Genomic DNA, 20282 nt, shown 5'->3' on the forward strand with positions numbered 1-20282 from the left:
TGTTTTCTAAAGATGCATTAATAAGAAAAATGTGATTCAAATGTGTCAGGGAAGGCTTATTTGGAAGATGGTTCCCATTAACATAAGTACAGTATCCTACATATGTCATGTGGCATGATAATGTAAAATATAAAGTAAAATATTTAAAGAAATGGATGATGAACATTACTTATTTTACAATATTGGTATTTCTTCAATAATCACCTCTGATGGTATATTTAAAAGGTCTATTTTCAAATTTATTGACACATTCTTGACCTAAAACTATTACAGCTGAATCAAAATAGGAAATATTTTCTCTATGTATTTTCTCTATTATATAGCCATACATGTTTCAATGACTTGCACTAAGTCTGTACTCAAAAAAACAAGTCAATAAATGTGCATCCAGAATAATGGTTAATATTCTATTACTGTCTACCATCTGACTTATGCTATGTATAAACCAACATAATATGGGACATTTCTCTAGAACTCCCTGCAATTTTTGTTGTCAGAAATGTAACTAAATTTTCATGATATCCCTACATCATTTTGCTTCATCTTTTTCCTTTCCTCCTCCTTATTTTCTTATTTCCTTTTTCATTCACTCTTCCATCTTTCCCCAGTTCAATCCCTCTTTCACTCTCTTCTTCCTCTCTACCCCATTCTCTGTCATCATTCTTCATTTCTTCCCTTTCACCTCTCTTTTTATTTATGAATTACTTTAGGGCAAAGAATTAGTTAAGAATCCAAGAACTCATATTTATATCTTACTGATTAAAAGTACAAGTGTTGACTATGGTTTTATATTATCCATTTGTCTATTAATTCCAATTATCCTCAGTAATAACATATTGACAGAATGAGCTATGGTTTTAAATCTTGCCTAGGACAAGTTAAGAAAATAGGTCGAAAAGTTGGTTATTTTAATTTTTATATTCTATTAGTGGATTTGAAAAATAAGAAAATCTCTTTGCAGGAACAAATGAATCAACAATACCTCCTTGGGCTAAAATGCAAATCTCTCCAAAGCCCAAAGCCATGAAAGAATATCCTTGCGCGTAAGTTTTACTACTTAGCATGAATGTTGAACACTGTCTGCATTTATGCTATTGAAGGGAGAACTAGCCCTGGTTGCACATGATCTTTCCTTGAACATGGAGCAGACTCAATCAGGTAATCCTATTGATGTAATTGCATTTTATTGAGTAGAAACATGAACATTATCTCTATTTTGTTACCCTTATTCCTGAGATCCATCACATAGATTGTTCAGCAATAATAACACCAACTTGAAATCATCTATAAAGAATGGCAGGTTATGCCCTACCACCACTACCAGAACTCATATTTTCTTTTATAATAAATTTGATAGAGTTCATTTAGCTTCAATATTTTGATTTGACTGTGAATTTTCCTTATATGGCTTTTTTTTTAAGTGTTTTTAAGGAATAGATTGCCAGGTAAATTCACTTCAATTTAGTAAATACTGAGAAAATTTTCGTGGGTGGAGAGGTTCTAGAGGTGACGCTGAAAGCAAAATGATGGACTAGGAAGCTTCAGGCCCTTGTTCCCCTACAGAGACACTGACATGACAACAATATACAGACCAGAATATGTTTGTGAGAACTGTAGAGACCAGTTGAGACTAGAACATTCAGTTCAATGTAATCCCAAGAAAGGATGCCAGTGATGGGGCATTGTAACTTCCATTTGGTCTCTTGGATCCTTAGCTCTGGGGAAATTTAGCCACCATATTTCAGGACACTCGAGCAACCCTGTGGACAGCTCTAGGAAGAAAGGAACTGAGGTCTGCTGCCCAGAACCATGTGGGTGAGTCACCATGAAAGTGGATCCTTCAGCCCCAGTCAAGCCTTCAGATGACTGCAGCAATGCTTGATACCTGATTGCCAAATAATGAGAGCTCTTAAGCCAAACTATTGAACCTGGGTGATCCCAATCTTCTGACTCACAGAAACCATATGAGTTAACACATAATGTACTCTAAGTTTTAGAGTACTTTGTTATATAACAGTAAATAATTGTTATGGCTGAATTGTATCCTTCCCAAATTCATATGTTGATGTCCTAACCCTGCACCTCAATTTGTGACTTTATTTGGAGCTAGGTCTTTACAGAGGTAATAAAGTTAAAATTAGGTCATTAGAGTAGGTCTTAGTCCAATAAGATTGATCTCCCTATAGAAGGGAAATCTGGAGACAAACATATTTACACGGAGAATGCATGTGTAGATGAAGACAGAGGTTAAGGTGATACTTTTACAAGCCAAGGAACACCAAAGATATTCAGCAAACCATGAGAAGTGAGGTGAGAAGCATGAACAGATTCTCTCTCACAGGCCTCAGAAGCAAGCAACTCTGCCAACACCTTGATTTCAGATTTTTGACCTCCAGAACTGTGAGGCAATACATTTCTGTTATTTAATAAAAAAAAGAAGTGACACTAGGTTAAATATTTTGTGTTGATACATCCTCCTCTTTTACAACCCTCCTCATACTGAAAATGATATATAACCCTAAACTCCATTTCCTAGAGTCCCTTGCAAGCAGGTTCCATAAGTTTTTGACAATAAGAAGCACTCACAGAGGTTGTAGAGCAGATAAAAAGGATGAGGCATGCCTTTCCGAGTGGCTACTGTAGTCAGGTGCAGGAACTTCAGCATATGGGCTCAGTAGGTGCATGGCATTTTGGTGTCTTCCTGAGCATTGCCCACTCTGATGTTATAGGCCGTTGAGGTCATTGTTGGTAGCTTCCCTGTGATCTCTGCAGTTTTGAATTTGCTAAAAGTGGCCTCCCTGACCTTCACTCCCCAAGTCTCTCAACCCCTAGGCTGTACAAGCCTCTGTATCTCTTTATCACTTTCTGTTGAATCCATTTAGTGTGGACCAGTTTCTCTGACCAGCCCATGACTGACTGATACAGGCACTGCTATTGCCCTTTAAGGTAAGTGTTCGTTATGTTTATGTATATGTGTGTATGGTGAGTTGTTGAGAGAGGTAGTTTCTAATCCATTAAAATATTTCAACTTACCATTTTATTTTTATTCTACCAAGCACACGAAATATCTTACTATTTGTCATAAAAGCAATGTTATGGCACATGCACTCAGATTTGATACACTGTTTTTTGAGAAGGTTGAAATCTAGTACTCTAAATCTTAAATATTTCAGAAACTTTAAACAACAGCTTGTTGTTGGGAAGGCTGAGGCATTTTTAAATGTATTATGTGCTCTATATTACTCCTTAAGAAACAGACTTTCTGGGTAATGGCTGTAATACTTGACTCTGTTATATGTCACAGTAAGACTAATAATTGAAGGTGAAGGAAACTGACCCTGGATATAACAGAGACAAATTAGACGGAGTATATTGATTTCTGATGTAACAGATGGCCACCTGATGGGACTTTTTATTTATTGAAAGTGAAGCCGAAGTATTTTTCAGAGGTACTTTTTAATGATCCAACTATTAGGTGAACAAAGTTTTTAAAAATTCAAAGCAAGTGTTAACTAATCATTTGGAGTCTGGATATCACAGGTCACAGGGTCACTTCTAAAACTTATATTCAGTACTGGGTCTTATATGCAACTAATGAATCATTGAACACCACATCAAAAACTAATGATGTTCTATATGTTGGCTAATTGAACATAATAAAAAAATAAAGTAAAAAAAATAAAACCTATATTCAGCCTTCTGATCAATGCATGTTGGCTCTGTATGTTTGGATGAAAAGAATGCAGAGTGGCAGAATCATAGGCATTCTCCAACCTCAAAAGAATTTATTAAAACAGATTATTAAATATTATACATATTTTTTCTTCTCACTTTTAGATGTAGTTGGAAAACACCAATATGTTCTAAGTGATAATTTCCCAGATTTAAGGTTATATCTATTTTTTCAGGGAAAGTTAGAAATCCAGATTTCATATATGTAGGTATTCTTATTTTGAAAAACCATCTACCTATTTATAGATTTTATAGCACTTCTTGTGCCAAGAAAGACATACCTATGGGTTGGATATAGCCTGTGTGACCTGCCAGGTCATAACTATTTTTTAAAGGATCTCAAACCAGAATGAATAACAAAGACATAAGCACTCATCTAGTTACCTAAGGTCTTGTTTAATAATAAAAGTCTATTTAAATGTTTTTGAAATCATATATAAATATAATGGGCGACACATCTTAGATTATGAAATCTGAGGGATGTCATTCAGGCTTTACCACTCAACTATGTGACCATGGAAAGGTTATTTAGGAAATGCAAACTTCCTAAGGAATTTCTTTAAGGAATAAATAAGATTATGTGTAAGTGCCAGCACCTGGCACATAGTAAGCACTTTATATGTGTTAGTGATTTTAGTTTTCAGAGTAACTAAAACAAAAAATGGTTAACATGTAGAAGTCTTGCAAAAGAAAACATTTTATTTAACAAGGTTGTTTTTTTTTTAATTGTTTCGAAATAGAGAACAAATTATTTTCTGTTCTCTTTCTTCTCACTGTAGTCTATTTTCTGATACATATCCTGGAGCTGCTTTAGAAACTGATGTAAACTCTTCGACATAAATTTCCAGCTGGCAGTCTCCTTGATGTGATGTAGGTTGATGGAGTAGTGTGATTCATGATGCCTGAATGGTATAACAAGTTATGTGAGAAAATGAGTAACGTGTTGCTATTACAGCGATCTCAGGCACCAAGAGTAATGTGTTAATATGTTTATCTGTGAATGGACAATCAATGAATGAGAAGCATACATATTCTTCTGCTTTACTCTTGAAGATCACAAAAGATCATTTCTCATCTCAAACTAAATTTCAGGTAAATTGAATGGTATTTGGAAAATGATGGTTTGGCTTTCTGTAGAGAGAAGTTTACTCCAACTTGATCTGCTGGAAATCCAACCACCAATCCAAGGTAAGTAAAGCCTGAACGGCCATGTTTAGGTATCTCATGTAGTTTTAGAAGTGAAACAACAACAACAACAACAAAAACTGACTGGTAGGTGCAAGAAAGATGAGATAACACTATGTAATCCAGAATAATATTGGGCATTCACAATAAAGGAATGAAAAACTACCTTGATAATATTTGCTGTTTTCTTTCAACCCACCTTGCCAAGGAATTTGGGTTAAATATTCTCTATCACATGTGCCAGAAGCACACAGGCATTTTCCTCTGATATTCACTATGAAGACTTAGTAGAGTCATAGAGGGCAAAATTTATAAAAATGTGGGACCCTTCTATGACTAGGTCCCCCTGCAGTTCTTAGATTTGCTCACACTGAGCCTCTAGAAACTTATTAGTTACAGTTCAGGTTTCCCTACCTGAACACTGGTTCCTGTAGAGTTTTCAACTCATGGGTTTCTGCTCTGATAAATTGTGATTCTCTATGTCTGCCTGTCTGTCTCTCCAAGTTTGAGGACAGTGCCTGTCTGTCTCTCCAATTTTGGGGACAGTGATTGGTCCTGTGAACTCACTTCTGTGACAGATTTAAGAAGAGTTGTTGATTTTTCATTTTGTTCAGCTTTTTATTTGTTGTTAGGATGGAGTGGCAACTTCTAAACTCCTTCCCTACTGGACCAGAAACTAAGTCTGTGTAATATTTGTGATCTTTGTTGAGTAATCAATAGCTGAATTATCAGTGTCTGAAATAATTTCAGAATTTCTGGTTTTAGCATTTTTTAGCATAACAATATGCCTATGTAGGAGTAAGTTATAATTGTATTATTAGTATTCATTGAATTCAAGAAATTGAGGACATTTTTCATAGTCAGGGGAGCTGGGCAGGAAAACCGTTTTAAAATGGAAGCAAAAAACCCCAAATTGTGCTGGTTCAGGTGCAAAATGTACACATAAGCTGCACAGAGTGGTGCAGACCCCCATTTCACCCATCACTGCTGCACCAAAAACCCTGCCTCAGCTCATTTGTATGGCTCAGCAGATGTGCCTATGACTAACTGAAGGAGGAGGGAAAAGCCCAAGGCTGGTTGACCAATGATTAATATATATAATACATAACATTTGGAGGCAAGTGAACAATGGAATGCTGTACAGACTGGTCAAGGAGAGACTGGGGTAAAGGGACGTCCCCCAAATGGCAGTGCTTTGAACAATGCAGCTGCTCAGCCACTTCGTTTTGTGAGAGAAGTGGTTGGATAACAGACATATATACCAACTCATAGGCAGTTTCAGTTGGCTTAGCTGGTTGGTCAATGGTCTGGATGCACCAAGATTGGAATATTACAGAGAAGAAAGTCTGGGGAGATACATGTAGACCTATGTGTCTATGGAAGTGGCCACAGGGTATGATGGTATTTCTCTTTCATATTAGTGTTCACTGCAGAAGAGCCATTAGTGACAAAAAGATAAGATTATTCTGTTAGTAGGTGTCAACAAGGCTCTGCTCACAGTGGACTGATGACCAGAACAAAGTAATCACAAGAGCAGAGGAAGAGCTTATGCATGGACACAGCAGCATGGACACCACTTTACCAAGTCTGATCTAGCTACTGCTGTCGCCAGTTGCAAAGTCTGCCGGCGGCGGAAACCAACTTTAAACCCCTGATATAATATCACTGCTCAGGAAAATGAGTTACTTGATGACAAGTTGATTATAAAGGACCCTTTCCACCCTGGGAAGGTCAGTTATTCAATCTAACTTGGATATGTGTGTGTGTGTGTGTGTGTGTGATTTCAGATATGGGTTTGCTTTTTTTAACCACAATACCTCTGCCAGAACTACCACTCAGAGGGTCACAGATTGTCTCATCTACCAACATGGAATCACATATAACATTGTCTCTGGTCAAAGGAGGTCAGGTGGTGGGTACAAAACCATGGGCTCCACTGATCCCCCCACACTGCACTAAACAGAAGCTTTCAGCCTGAGAAAGCAATGGGACAGTTTCTAAAGGGGCAGCTGATAGAAACTTAGAGATGACACCATACAGAAATGAGGTATTGTTCTTTAATTGCAGTATACTCCTTAAGCCAATGATCATTATATGATCTTTTGTCTCCAACAGGTAGAACACGGGAGTACAAGAACCAAGAAGTGAATGTAGCTGTGAACTCATTTGCCAGTAATCTCAGTGAGCAACTTGGGCAATCCGTGCCATCTGTGCCTATAACTTTAGGCTGTCTGAGTCTGAAAGCCCTGGTTCCCGGGTTGTGGGGGTGGGGATACTTACACCAGAGAACATAATAGTGAATAGTCCAGTAAATGTAAAGCTACAGTTGCCACCTGGTCACACTGGCCTCTTTATGCTAGTAAGCCAACAGGCAGAGAAAGGAGTTACCATGTTGGCAAGGGAATATGAACTAATTATCATAACGAGGTAGGACTGCTGCTGTATAAATGGGGCATAGAGGAATGTGTTTAGCACTCAGGTATTACACAGAGGCACCTTTGCCTTTACTCTGTTTTTTTAACTGTCAAAAGGCAAGTAGAGTGACCACAGCCTAATGAGGACATGATGACCTGGGCCTTAGGCTCCATGCCAATGAAGGTCTGGATTACCCCGCTAGATAAACCACCTAGACCAGCAAAAGTGCTAGTCAGGAGGGAGGGGAAATTAGAATGAGTAGTAGTGATGAGGATGGAGATGAAAAGTAGCAGTGAAATTTCCATACCAAGGGCAAGGACTGTGGTTGGAACTTATGATGAACCTGAATCCTAAAGAAGTTATGCTAATGGATAGAAATGAGTAAATCTGTGTTGTGCATGGGTAGATTGTGGAGGACACTGCTGTGATGTGGCCCAGTCTCCCTTTCTTGGACCAAAGAAAGCACCCAACTTGCATTTAGTGCTGGCAGCTAAAACTCACGGTTGCCTTTTTGCCAAAGAATTGTCTTTTGCCATTAGGCTGCTGCTTTGCATGGGAGGGTCCATGCCCCTTATGCCCTTATGTTCCTCCGTGGGGAAACCTAAAACCAATGACTAGTTCATGTAGAAATAAATCAGCCCCTTGACTAAAGAAGGGAGCAAATATGAAGTGCAAGGAATGTTCCAGAGCTCCCTATGGAATCCGAGTGCTGAGAACATACCCTTGTATAATTTGTTGCCTATCTCATTGTGTTTCTCTCACTCCCTTTCTATGGAGAGTACTCTATCAATAAATCACATATACACAGATACTTATATAGGGCTCTGATTGTTATCTGAGGGAACAAAATGAAGAGAGAGAGAGAGGAAGAGCCAGAGAGAAAGAGAGAGAGAGAACGAATCAAACATGATACCAAGAAATCTGGTTTGGGCATCTGTGAGATTGCCTAATAAAATGAGAAGGACTGAGAGAGAGAGAGAGAACAGATATGGAACCAGTAGAAGTCAAACCTTAGGTTTGACACCTGTTATATTTTATATGTATTTGGATTGTCAAGTAGTTTGATACATAGATCTAGAGTTTAGAAGACATGTTTGGGCTAGAGATACAAAATTGAAGTCTTCGGTATATAAATGGTATTTAGAGATAATTTCCTTGCAAAAAGCATATGTAACAAAGAGGGATTTCATCATGTAGTTAGAAGTTAGGTAGAGGAGGTTTTTAAAAGTCTGAGATGGAACAGTTACAGAGGTAGAAGGAAAGTGAAAAGGGTGTTTTATCTTACAAGCCAAAGGAGGAACACTGAAAAAAAAAGAGACATTTGCAAATTGTCTGCTGCCAGCATGTTAAATTAAGTATGATAAGTACAGAATAAAGTGCCTTGACTTGTGAAATATATAAGTTTTTGATGACTGTGAAAGAGAAATTTCAGTTAAGTATTAGGGGATAGAAATGAGATTGCAGCAGCTTGAAGTATGTATGAGGGAAGAGCATGAGTGAGTCATGTTTGTTGACAGCCCTTTTGGGAAGTTTGGTTGTGAAGTGTGGCAGAGAAAAAGGACTATAGCTGGGATGATTTGTGGGGTCATGTGAGGTGATTTTTTAGGAGTGGAAATACTACATTAATAATAATTAATAGCCATAGATTTCCTACTATGACATTTAATCCTCACAACAACACCATAATGTACATTGCATTATTATCCCATTTGTAAGTGAGGGAGTTTAAATAACTAAGGAATGGTGAATCCAAGATTTGAAGCTGGGCAAAGCCCATGCTCTAACCATCATGTTGTACTCAAATATTAGAGAATGTTTGTATATTGATGGGGATGACCTAGTAGAGAGGGAGAGATTGATGATGGAAGAAATGTATGGATGATCAAAAATATTGTAGGTAGGAATGTAGGAGATGGGCCCCAGAATATGTCTATAGAGGGTGTTAGAGTAGAATAAAGGACCTGTACAAAGTTTTAATAAGAGGAACAAAGAAGATGGGTGTAGATAATAAGTAGGTTGTAGTTTTGGTGATGGAAAACAGTCTAATGAATTCTATTTTCTCAGATCATAAACTGAGATTAAAGGTCAGAGGAGGATGAATGGAGCTTTCTTGAAAATGAGAGGATGCAAGAAACGGTTTTAATTAGCTATCTCAAAGGATGGGAAAGTGGTGAATGTATTACCTTAACATGGAAGAAAGAGATTTGCAGATGTGGTTAATTAAGGGTCTTGAGATGGGAAGAGTTCCCTAAATTATCTAGGTGGGTACGAAATGTAACCACAAAGGGCCTTATGCAGGAGGCAAAAGGTCAAAGGTGGAAAGAGCAGATGGGATAATGGAGGCAAACGTTGGAGTGACGTGGTCTGAGGATGGCAGAAGGGAACATGAGCCAACAAATATAGGTGACTCTAGAAGTTAGAAAAGGTAAGGAAACAGATTCTGCCCTAAAACTTCCAGAAAGAATGTTGACCTCAACCCAGTGGAATTGATTTTGGATTTCTATTCTCCTGAACTCTAAAATAATGAATCTGGGGATGCCTGGGTGGCTCAGTCGGTTAGGCATCTGCCTTCAGCTCGAGTCATGATCCCAGCGTCCTGGGATCCAGTCCTACTTCAGGCTCCTTGTCCAGTGGGGAGGCTGCTTCTCCCTCTGCCTGCCGCTCCCCCTGTGTACTCTCTCTCTCTCTCTGACAAATAAATAAATAAAATCTTTAAAAAATAAATAAAATAAAATACAATATTAAACCTCCAATTTTGTGGTAATTTCTTCCAGCAGCAATAGAAAATGAATACATCAATATAGCCTCAGAAGTTACTGAGTGCCATTTTTGTACATTATTTTTTGGTTATAAATGAATCAGAAGCCTCCAGATTCAAAGGTAATAAATAAAGACCCCCACCTCATGATGGAAGGAATTCCCAAGAACTTGCAACTATGTTTTACACTGATATTATTAAAAATAATATCAACCATGAAAAACATAGACCTTAGACTATCAACCTGATTATCATCATACAAGTATTATTAGATATTAGGAATTAGAAATATTAATAATAAAAATGTGGAGACTGCTTAAGATTCTCTCTCTTCTTCTGCCCCTCCCCTCGTTTGGACTCTCTCCCTCTCTCTCTTAAAAAAAAAACTAATGGGCAGATGAACCTGTCATCTCTCCATCTGTTTTTAATGTGCATATCCAGCATCTGTCTGGGGCAAGGCATCATTCCAGAACTCTAGGGCTTGTGTTCTAGAAAATAGAGAATGCAGAGCAAATGACTTTTATAGTATGAAAGCCATGATTAGGGAGAGGGGGTGGGAGTGTGTTATGTCATCTTTTGCTTGGTAGATTCATGCTATTTTAAACACCAAAGGTTGTGTGATCTTTTCTATAGTGGAACTTAGCACTGTACTTCTACTGTTTTCAAAGACCGCAGAGGGGAGCATAATTATCTAATGATTCGCGTGTTGCCTGTAGGTAACACTAGAGTTGGCTGAAGGTAGAAACATATTCGCTTGGAATTTGACCTCTCTGATGTCTGGCCCTGTGTCTATGATGTCTACCCACTCACACACAACCTCGTTTGTTAGATTCAGGTCAGCCTATGACTCACCATTCTTTAGAGTAATAGTGTTGCTAAAGGAAATGGCAGAGAGGTGGAAAAATCCATCAGAGTTTCCATTACTTAATTTAAAGGTTCTAGTGAATCTGTTCCACTAAAGAGATTGAATATTTACTGGCACCTAAGCTGATGGAGATTTTTAGATGCTGGTGTTATTCCTTTAATACCAGGTCTTACTTGGTGAAGCCTCTAATCCAGTGTCAAAATTTCACTCTCTTTTACCTCCTAGTCATTCTAACAGGACACCACCTGGAAATTTATTATCATCTACTACCAAGTATCAGAGCTAAGCTGGAAACTAGACTCATTTCTCTGACCTGCAACTGCAATGTGATTGCTGCTTAGTGGCTTTAAAAATCAGTTCACAAAAGGGACAGCTAACATGTTGTTCGGCAAAGACCCATCTTTTCTGCATGGACACACTTACTCCTCTCTTCTAGGTGATTTTAATTTTTTTAAATATAGAGGGCAATTTGAAAATTTTTTGAGGCAGAAGCGAAAACACTTCAGAATTTATATGCAGTGCACTAAAACTTTGATCTATTCAATTAATGATTGTAATATAATAATGATAATGACAGGTAACATTTACAGAGCACTTCATATAGATAACCATATTATGCATATAACTTTATATTCATTATTTCTAGAATGAAGGTTGTGGCATCCTCAGATTCTTGTTTGTGAATAGAGCGTGTGTGTGTTTTCCTATGTGATAGCGCATGTATCTTTAAGAGCACATGAAAAATAGGTTTACATTTTAGATGAGAATTTTTTTTATTTTATTATGTTATGTTAATTACCATACATTACATCATTAGTTTTTGATGTAGTGTTCCATGATTCATTGTTTGCGTGTAACACCCAGGGCTCCATGCAGAACGTGCCCTCTTTAATACCCATCACCAGGCTAACCCATCCCCCCACCCCCTCCCCTCTAGAACCCTCAGTTTGTTTCTGAGTCCATAGTCTCTCATGGTTCGTCTCCCCCACCGATTCCCACCCCCTTCATTTCTCCCTTCCTACTATTTATTTTTTTTTAACATATAATGTATTACTTGTTTCAGAGGTACAGGTCTGTGATTCAACAGTCTTACACAATTCACAGTGCTCACCATAACACATACCCTCCCCAATGTCTATCACCCAGCCACCTCATCCCTCCCACCCCCTGCCGCTCCAGCAACCCTCAATTTGTTTCCTGAGATTAAGAATTCCTCATATCAGTGAGATCATATGATACATGTCTTTCTCTGATTGACTTATTTTGCTCAGCAAAATACCCTCCAGCTCCATCCATGTCATTGCAAATGGCAAGATTTCATTCCTTTTGATGGCTGTATAATATTCCATTGTATATATATACCACATCTTCTTTATCCATTCATCTGTCAATGGACATCTTGGGGTTGAAAGACCTAAATGTAAGACAGGAGTCCATCAAAATCCTAAAGAAGAACACAAGCGGCAACCTCTCCAACCTCAGCCACAGCAACTTCTTCCTAGAAATATTGCCAAAGGCAAGGGAAGCAAGGGCAAAAATGAACTATTGGGACTTCATCAAGATAAAATCTTTTGCACAGCAAAAGAAACAGTCAACAAAACCAAAAGACAACTGACAGAATGGGAGAAGATATTTGCAAATGACATATCAGATAAAGGGCTAGTATCCAAAATCTATAAAGAACTTATCAAACTCAACACCCAAAGAACAAATGATCCAATCAAGAAATGGGCAGAAGACATGAACAGACATTTTTCCAAAGAAGACATCCAAATGGCCAACAGACACATGAAAAAGTGCTCAACATCGCTTGGCATTAGGGAAATCCAAATCAAAACTTCAGTGAGATACCACCTCACACCAGTCAGAATGGCTAAAATTAACAAGTCAGGAAACCACAGATGTTGGTGGGGATGTGGAGAAAGGGGAACCCTCCTACACTGTTGGTGGGAATGCAGGCTGGTGCAGCCACTCTGGAAAACAGTATGGAGGTTCCTCAAAAAGTTGAAAATAGAGCTACCATATGACCCAGCAATGGCCATTTGAATTTATCTTTTGTCAAGTGCCTGCTCAATTCTCTTCTCTAGTTTTCCTTTTTTTTAACCTATTGCTTTGTAGGAATTCTTTATTTATTCTAAGAGTAGTCTTTATTAGTTACCTGTGTTACAAATATCTTCTCCTTCTCTGTGGTTAGTCTTTTAATTTACTTTACAGTGTACCTTCATAAATTGAAATCTTGCATTTTAATGTCATAATTTTATCAGTCTTTATGTTGGTGCTTTTGTGTCTTAAGAAATCTTTCTTCATTCAAGGTTCTAAGGATATTTTCTTATATTACCTCCTGAATCATTAGAGTTCAAATTACTTGTAAGTGATCCCATTTTTTTTCTTTTTCCTTTTTTCTTTTTATATAGATAACCAATTATCTAGGGACTATATATTGAAAAATCTATCTTTTCTTCACAAATCTGTAATATCAACTCTGTCATATAACAGGAGTCCATATATGTGTGGATAAATCCTGGGATCTCCATTCTGTCAATTAGCCTATTTTTCTATCCCTTTACCAATAACACAGATTACTCATTACTGTGGTTCAGGGATTGGTGAACTTCATTCTGTAAAGTCCAAACAGAATATATTTTAGGCCTTATGGGCCTTATAAGACATATATAGTCTGTCTTTTTTTTTTTCTTTAACAGTCCTTTAAGATGTAAAAAGCATTATTAGTTCAAGGGCTATACTATATACTAAAACAGACCGTTGGCCACACTTGGCCTGCAGCTATAGTTTGCTGAACCCTGTTACAGGCTTATTTTAAATGTTTGTATCTGTATCAGTTTGTCATTGCCACAAAAACACAATGGATTAAAACAATAAGAATTATTTTTTTTCTCATGAACCTCTAAGTCAGGTCTGCTGTAGGTTGGATAGGCAGATCTGGTGATTTGGGTTGGTTTCTGTCAGTGGATATTAGGTTGTTTTGGAAGTATTCAGGTGACACAGTTAGTCTCAGTCTCCTTCAGGGTACCCTGGGCTTCTTCACAGGGCAGCTGCATGTCTCTGAGCAGAGATGAAAGCATGCTAAGTGTCTTGAGGCCTAGGCTCAGAACCAGCCGATAGTCACTTTCATTGCATTCTACTATGCAAAATAAGTCAAAAATCCAGCTCAGATTCAAGGAGTGAAAACCTAGACTCTACTTCTTGTTGAGAGAATCTGCAAAGTCATATTGCAAAAGGTGAGAAGATACAGTATATTGCAATTTATCTACAAAATAGCTGGTTGAGAAAATTCTCCTATTGTGTCCTTTATTGTCATGAAGTCATTTGACTTGAGTCTTGAAGTATGAACAGGAGTTTGTCATGCAAACAAAAGGAGGAAAATCATTCTGGTAGATGGAAAAGCTTTTCCAAGGTACTCAACTGCTAAAGGATCTCTCATGTGCAAGGAATGCCAGGCAGCAGTACAAGTTGGTGAAGAGTCCAAGAATCATAGGGGCCAAAGATAAATTTAGAAAGGTAGTTTGGGGCTGATTTTTAAGGGGTTTAATCTTATAAGAAATGAGCAGTCATAAGGTTTTGTTTATTTATTTATTTATTTTAAAGATTTTACTTATTTATTTGACAGAGAGTGACCACAAACAAGGGCAGTGGCAGGCAGAGGGAGAGGGAGAAGCAGGCTCCATGCAGAGCAGGGGGCCCAATGGGGGGCTCGATCCCAGGACCCCAGGATCATGACCTGAGCAGAAGGCAGAGGCTCAACTGACTGAGTCATCCAGGTGCTCCATAAGGTTTTATTCTTATGGCTTAATCAAATGACATAATCAGACTTATTTTCTGGAAATTTCTCCAGAGGAAGGCAATATAGAAGAGAAGTTGATTCATTATTTTTATAGGAATAAGTCAGCTGAGAAATGATAGAGACCTGAACTAAAACAATAGTAGCAGAAACTGGAGTAGAGGAAGATTCAAGAGATATTTTGAAAGTACAACGAATGAGAAATAGTGAATTATCAGATATGAAAGATAGGGAGAAGCAAGAACCCACGATACATGTTAAGTTTTCTTCCTCATGTGCTATTAGTGGTAAAGCTATTCACCAAGATAGAGGACATAATAGAGAAAAATTGGGGGGTGGGGACAAGAATAGTAAGTTCATTTTTTATACACTCAGGTAGGGCTTGACAGGTTTATGGGGTAGAGAGAAATCTTTGAGACAGCTTGCTGATTGAATATATGAATTTGGGTCACTGGAATTGATATCACTCTCATAAATAGATTGGAAATTTTACCAAGGATCATTTCTGGGTAACAGCAACATCATCACATCATTGTGGCATATTTCAATTTATCCTTTCACAATTCAAACCTTAGATTTTGGATTTTTCTTTGTAATTTGTAATGCCATGTGGAAGTATTGTAGCATCAGAGGAATGCTTCTCAAATTTTAATGTGGATAGGTGTGATTGCTGATCTTGAAAATTGCAGATTTCAATGTACTTAGTCAGAGGTGGGACTGAAATTCTGCTTTTTTAATGAATTCTCAGATGGTGCTGATAATGCTGGTCTACGGACTACACTTTGAGTAGCTGCATTCTGAGTAGCAAGTTTATATACAGCATTTTTAGTTCATGGTGTTTTTCATTAAGTGGCATTTACTATTGTTCGTAACAGACAGTAGCTAAGTTCAACCACACAAATAAAAAGCCCCTTTAAAAGTCTCCCATACCTTAATAACATCCAGGTTATGTATCCTGCTATAAGGATGAGCAAAGAAATAAATCCTGAGTAGTCTTGACCCTTGCTCTAAAAGTACAGAGCACGAATTCTCTCAGACAGGCCAAGGTGTATGTGTCCACATGTGTTAGGTGTCTTTGACCCAACAGCTGTCACTAAGTCCATCCAATGCTCAGGAAACAGCGGGGTAAGTGGTTGAATAGTCAACAAGGCTACAAGTTAGGCGTAGATACAGACATTGATGTAGAGTGATTTTTGCCACTGGAACTTAAACTGGCTGTGTATTCTTCTCCTCTAATCAGAAGCAGCTTCCCTTCCAGCTGTACCGGATATTCTGTTTATTCACTTTGTACTTTAGTAGCAAGTGTCCTTTAGTGAAAACTTCATTTCCCAGCATATCTTCAGGGATCTCCATTAGACTGGTAACAGATTATCCCCATCTGTTGGTTATTATTTCCACCATGTAACAGCCTGATCTCAGAGACGTGTCCTCTTTCACCCAGAGCAACACCTTCGGACAACTAGGTCAGTCTCCAGAGGAAAAGCAAGAATTGCAGCTGGGTATAGATAATCAATATTAAAACAACCTGTGAGTTTCTACTTCTATTCTACACATTTCTTTTTGCAAGTTGGGAACTATAGAGTCTTTTTCACATTTCTGTTTTCTGGAATCTGAGACAGATTCAAGAACAAAACAGAACGAATGCCATTATTTTATGAAAGAATTAACAACCACATCATTTATTTTGTTTCCATTTTAACACTATCAGATTTTTAAAAAATGACATATTTATTGCTCCAGGTAGCTTATGATGAGTGAAAATTCACAAAACACAAATATAAACATAAACATATTAAAATATAAAATATGAATTAATTAACCAGCAAAAGCCCATTTGGGGGCATATACACTACTGATAACATTTGAAACATAATTGTAGATTAAATAAGAAATAATTTATATGACATCTGAATAACTGCACAAGAACCATCTATCTATATTGACTCATTAAAACTACGTATGTTGAGTTTCCAGTGATAGGCATGGAGGCTTCTGAAGGCATGGAGGTAAATAACAAAAATACCTGTCTTCAGGTAGCTTACGTTGTAACTATGGAAGGCAGACAAGCTATCAAATAAAATTTAATATGTTAGTGATAAATGCCATGGAGAAAGAAATAAGGGATTGTGTTAAGTAGTGCTAATTAGGAAGGAGGACTTGTTATTTTAAATAGGGTGAAGTATATCTTTGGACACTCATCCTTTACCCCAAATATAGAGTTATTTAAGAAACATTTCAAAGTTATCATTTTGGATATGGAAAAGATAATTTCAAGTGATGGTGGTAATACCTTGTTTTTTCAGTGCAAGAATGGAAAGGAATAGAATTTTTCATTCCCTAGAACAATGTTAACATGCATTGTGGCCTAACAACACTTTGGGGAGATGTCCAAGGTACTGAGCTCATGACAGTTTCTAGAAGAGGCAACCTCCAACTGCTCCTTGTCAGTCAAATAATAAGACTGCCTAAGTCACTCAGCTTTATCCTATCTCTGGGGTGGAAACTTCTAGAAACATCGGTTAAGCAATTCATTTTGCAAATTTTTTAAAAAAAAAAACTTTGCAAAAAAAATTGCTTAAGGGGTGCCTGGGTGATAGACATTGGGGAGGGTATGTTCTATGGTGAGCGCTGTGAATTGTGTAAGACTGTTGAATCACAGACCTGTACCTCTGAAACAATACATTATATGTTAAAAAAAAAAAAAAAGAAGAGGAAGATAGCAGGAAGGGAAGAATGAAGGGGGGGAATCGGAGGGGGAGACGAACCATGAGAGACTATGGACTCTGAGAAAAAACTGAGGGTTCTAGAGGAGAGAGGGGTGGGGGGATGGGTTAGCCTGGTGATGGGTATTAAAGAGGGCATGTACTGCATGGAACACTGGGTGTTATACACAAACAATAAATCATGGAACAATACATCAAAAACTAATGATGTAATGTATGGTGATTAACATAACATAATAAAAAAAATTTCCTTCAATGAGTAATCTTCTAATTTTGGTCACTTTATTGAAAATGTGAGAACATGCTTTTTCTTTAAAAAGTTCTACTTTCTGAAATTAAATCTTAACATAGAAGACATTCTACTTTAGAGTAGTAGAGTGAGATAAATAAATTTGGGCTCAAATCTTGCCTATATCATTTAGAAGATTGGTGAATTGGGAAAATTGCTTAATGTAGCTGAGATTTTGTAAAATGAATATTATAATGCATACTTCATAGGATGTGAAGATTTAATAAAATAATATGTGTAAAGTACCTCTTGCTACACCTGGACTATAAAAATTGCTTTAAAAATGTTAGTTTTTTGGGCGCCTGGGTGGCTCAGTCGTTAAGCGTCTGCCTTCGGCTCAGGTCATGATCCCAGGGTCCTGGGATCGAGTCCCACATCCGGCTCCCTGCTTGGCAGGAAGCCTGCTTCTCCCTCTCCCACTCCCCCTGCTTGTGTTCCTGTTCTCGCTGTCTCTCTCTCTGTCAAATAAATAAATAAAATCTTTTTAAAAATGTTAGTTTTTTTCCCTCTTATGTACTGTTGAGACAATTCTCCATGGGTCTCTTTTATTTCTGCACATTTTGTAAGCACAACCAATGATAACCTTTTATGCTGGATTATCTTTTCAAGGAAGTTTTATATAATGTAGTCTCAGAAGTTTGAGTATTTCCTTTCATAGCAAAGGGAAAGCATAGTTACTATCTACTATGATAAAGATAATATCTCCTTCTGGAGAACAGTCTGGGCAGGCTTGCTTTTAGCCTATAATAAAATATTAGTGTTTCCTAAGCCTGGGGTTCCTAACTGTACCATGACTTGCTGCATGTACCATTGATGCATGTGTCTGGCTCTTGTTACATTGCCTTGTGGGAATTAAAGCTCAGGAAACTGGTGCAAAAGTGATGATAACTCTGGCTACTAATATTATGGGTAATAAACTTTCCTTTGTCTCTGACTCAGGATTCTGTCTTTTGCCCTTATGCATGTAACTGTGATAGGCTAATTGGTGAGCTTCCTACTAAGATAAAACTTCACAAACCGTTCACAGTTCTTGACACCTACACATCTCTACTCCATTGGTTCTCTATATCATATACAGCAAAATTTTAGTCCTCATAATTTAATCCACTTTATTATTTGGTTTTAAAGCTTAATTGTCATAAAGGGAATCAGAGAATCTGAATGTGTCAGCTTTAAAATTTAATAGTCTTCAGTTTTAAAAAGGTTTATCTCTTGCAGGCTTTAATGCTATCTTTCCTAATTTCTCACCAAAGTAATTATGAAGATATAGATAATGAGGAAAACACTCATAATAAACACTAGAGATAGAAGTCAACTCATTGCCAGAATCTGAAATTGTTCATTAATAACAAGTTTATTTGAAGTAGATCACACTGGGTGTATCTCATATGGAGCCCATTCTTCCAGAAAACTAAAAATTTGACTTAAAATTTTAGGAACCCCATCATTTCCTCAATGTCTGTGGACTGGCTCAGAAACACAAAAATTACACCAACAAGAAGAGTGAAAAGCATTCTTTTAATGTGTGGGTGGTATTTTCTCAAGAGAGCCAGTAGGCTGCTTCCTTCATCCTACCCCCTGTTCCACAGTTGTGTCTTTTTTCCTACATTCAGTGAAACTTCTGGACAAGTTGGTGTAGGGGTTGGAGGGTGGTGAGCAATGAGGCAGAGGAGGGGCTGCAAGTAATGCTTTATGTATTTGAAAAGTGGAACAGATGGAGGAAGCGTCCTTGTAGGAGTTTAGACTATGGAATTTGTTATCACATACTGGTTTCTATACAGTGTCAAAAATTTTGATCAGGGCAGAAGAGCCACAGTAGTTGAAAAGATGGTAGACACCAGTGATCTAGCTAGCAGCTATGCACATTAACCTACAGAAAAGACATAGAGTGTTTCTTTGAACATTCAGAACAAATTCATATCTCTAAAAAGATTTCAAAATAAGAACCAGAAGAAAATGCTACAAAACTATTTAGTATTCTTAATAGGATAACAGAAGATATGGAAAACAAAGCCAAGCATATAATCACAGAATAAAAAAATATAAATCAAGGCTCATTGATTCATTACTGCAGCTTCCATAATCTTTCCCTGATACCGGCGATGTTGAGCACTTTTTCATGTGTCTGTTGGCCATTTGGATGTCTTCTTTGGAAAAACGTCTGTTCATGTCTTCTGCCCATTTCTTGATTGGATCATTTGTTCTTTGGGTGTTGAGTTTGATAAGTTCTTTATAGATTTTGGATACTAGCCCTTTATCTGATATGTCATTTGCAAATATCTTCTCCCATTCTGTCGGTTGTCTTTTGGTTTTGTCAACTGATGAATAAGATTAAAAGTCAGATGGATGAGAGAAAGAAGTATTTCTAGGGAGCTAAATGTAGAAACAAATAAATGCAGTAAAGAAAGACTAAAAATTGGAATAGTTATTGAAAGTAAGAACAAAAACAAAAAACAAAGACACAAAAATAAGCACATGGGCAAAATTCTCTAAAATATATGTTAAAACATTCTTAG

General features: G+C 37.4%; 1 long non-coding RNA gene across 1 annotated transcript; it reads left to right on the forward strand.

The window, feature by feature from the left end:
* Window positions 1–1049: 1049 nt before the first annotated feature.
* On the forward strand, window positions 1050–9933 carry LOC118026446. The gene is made up of 4 exons (XR_004683583.1): window positions 1050–2946; window positions 4825–4920; window positions 6394–6647; window positions 7033–9933. It is a non-coding gene; the product is annotated as an uncharacterized LOC118026446 (long non-coding RNA).
* Window positions 9934–20282: the final 10349 nt, after the last annotated feature.

This window comes from Mirounga leonina, unplaced genomic scaffold (genome assembly GCF_011800145.1).
Source record: "Mirounga leonina isolate KUSES-001 unplaced genomic scaffold, KU_Mleo_1.0 Mir_234, whole genome shotgun sequence".
Classification (NCBI taxonomy): Eukaryota; Metazoa; Chordata; class Mammalia; order Carnivora; family Phocidae; genus Mirounga; species Mirounga leonina.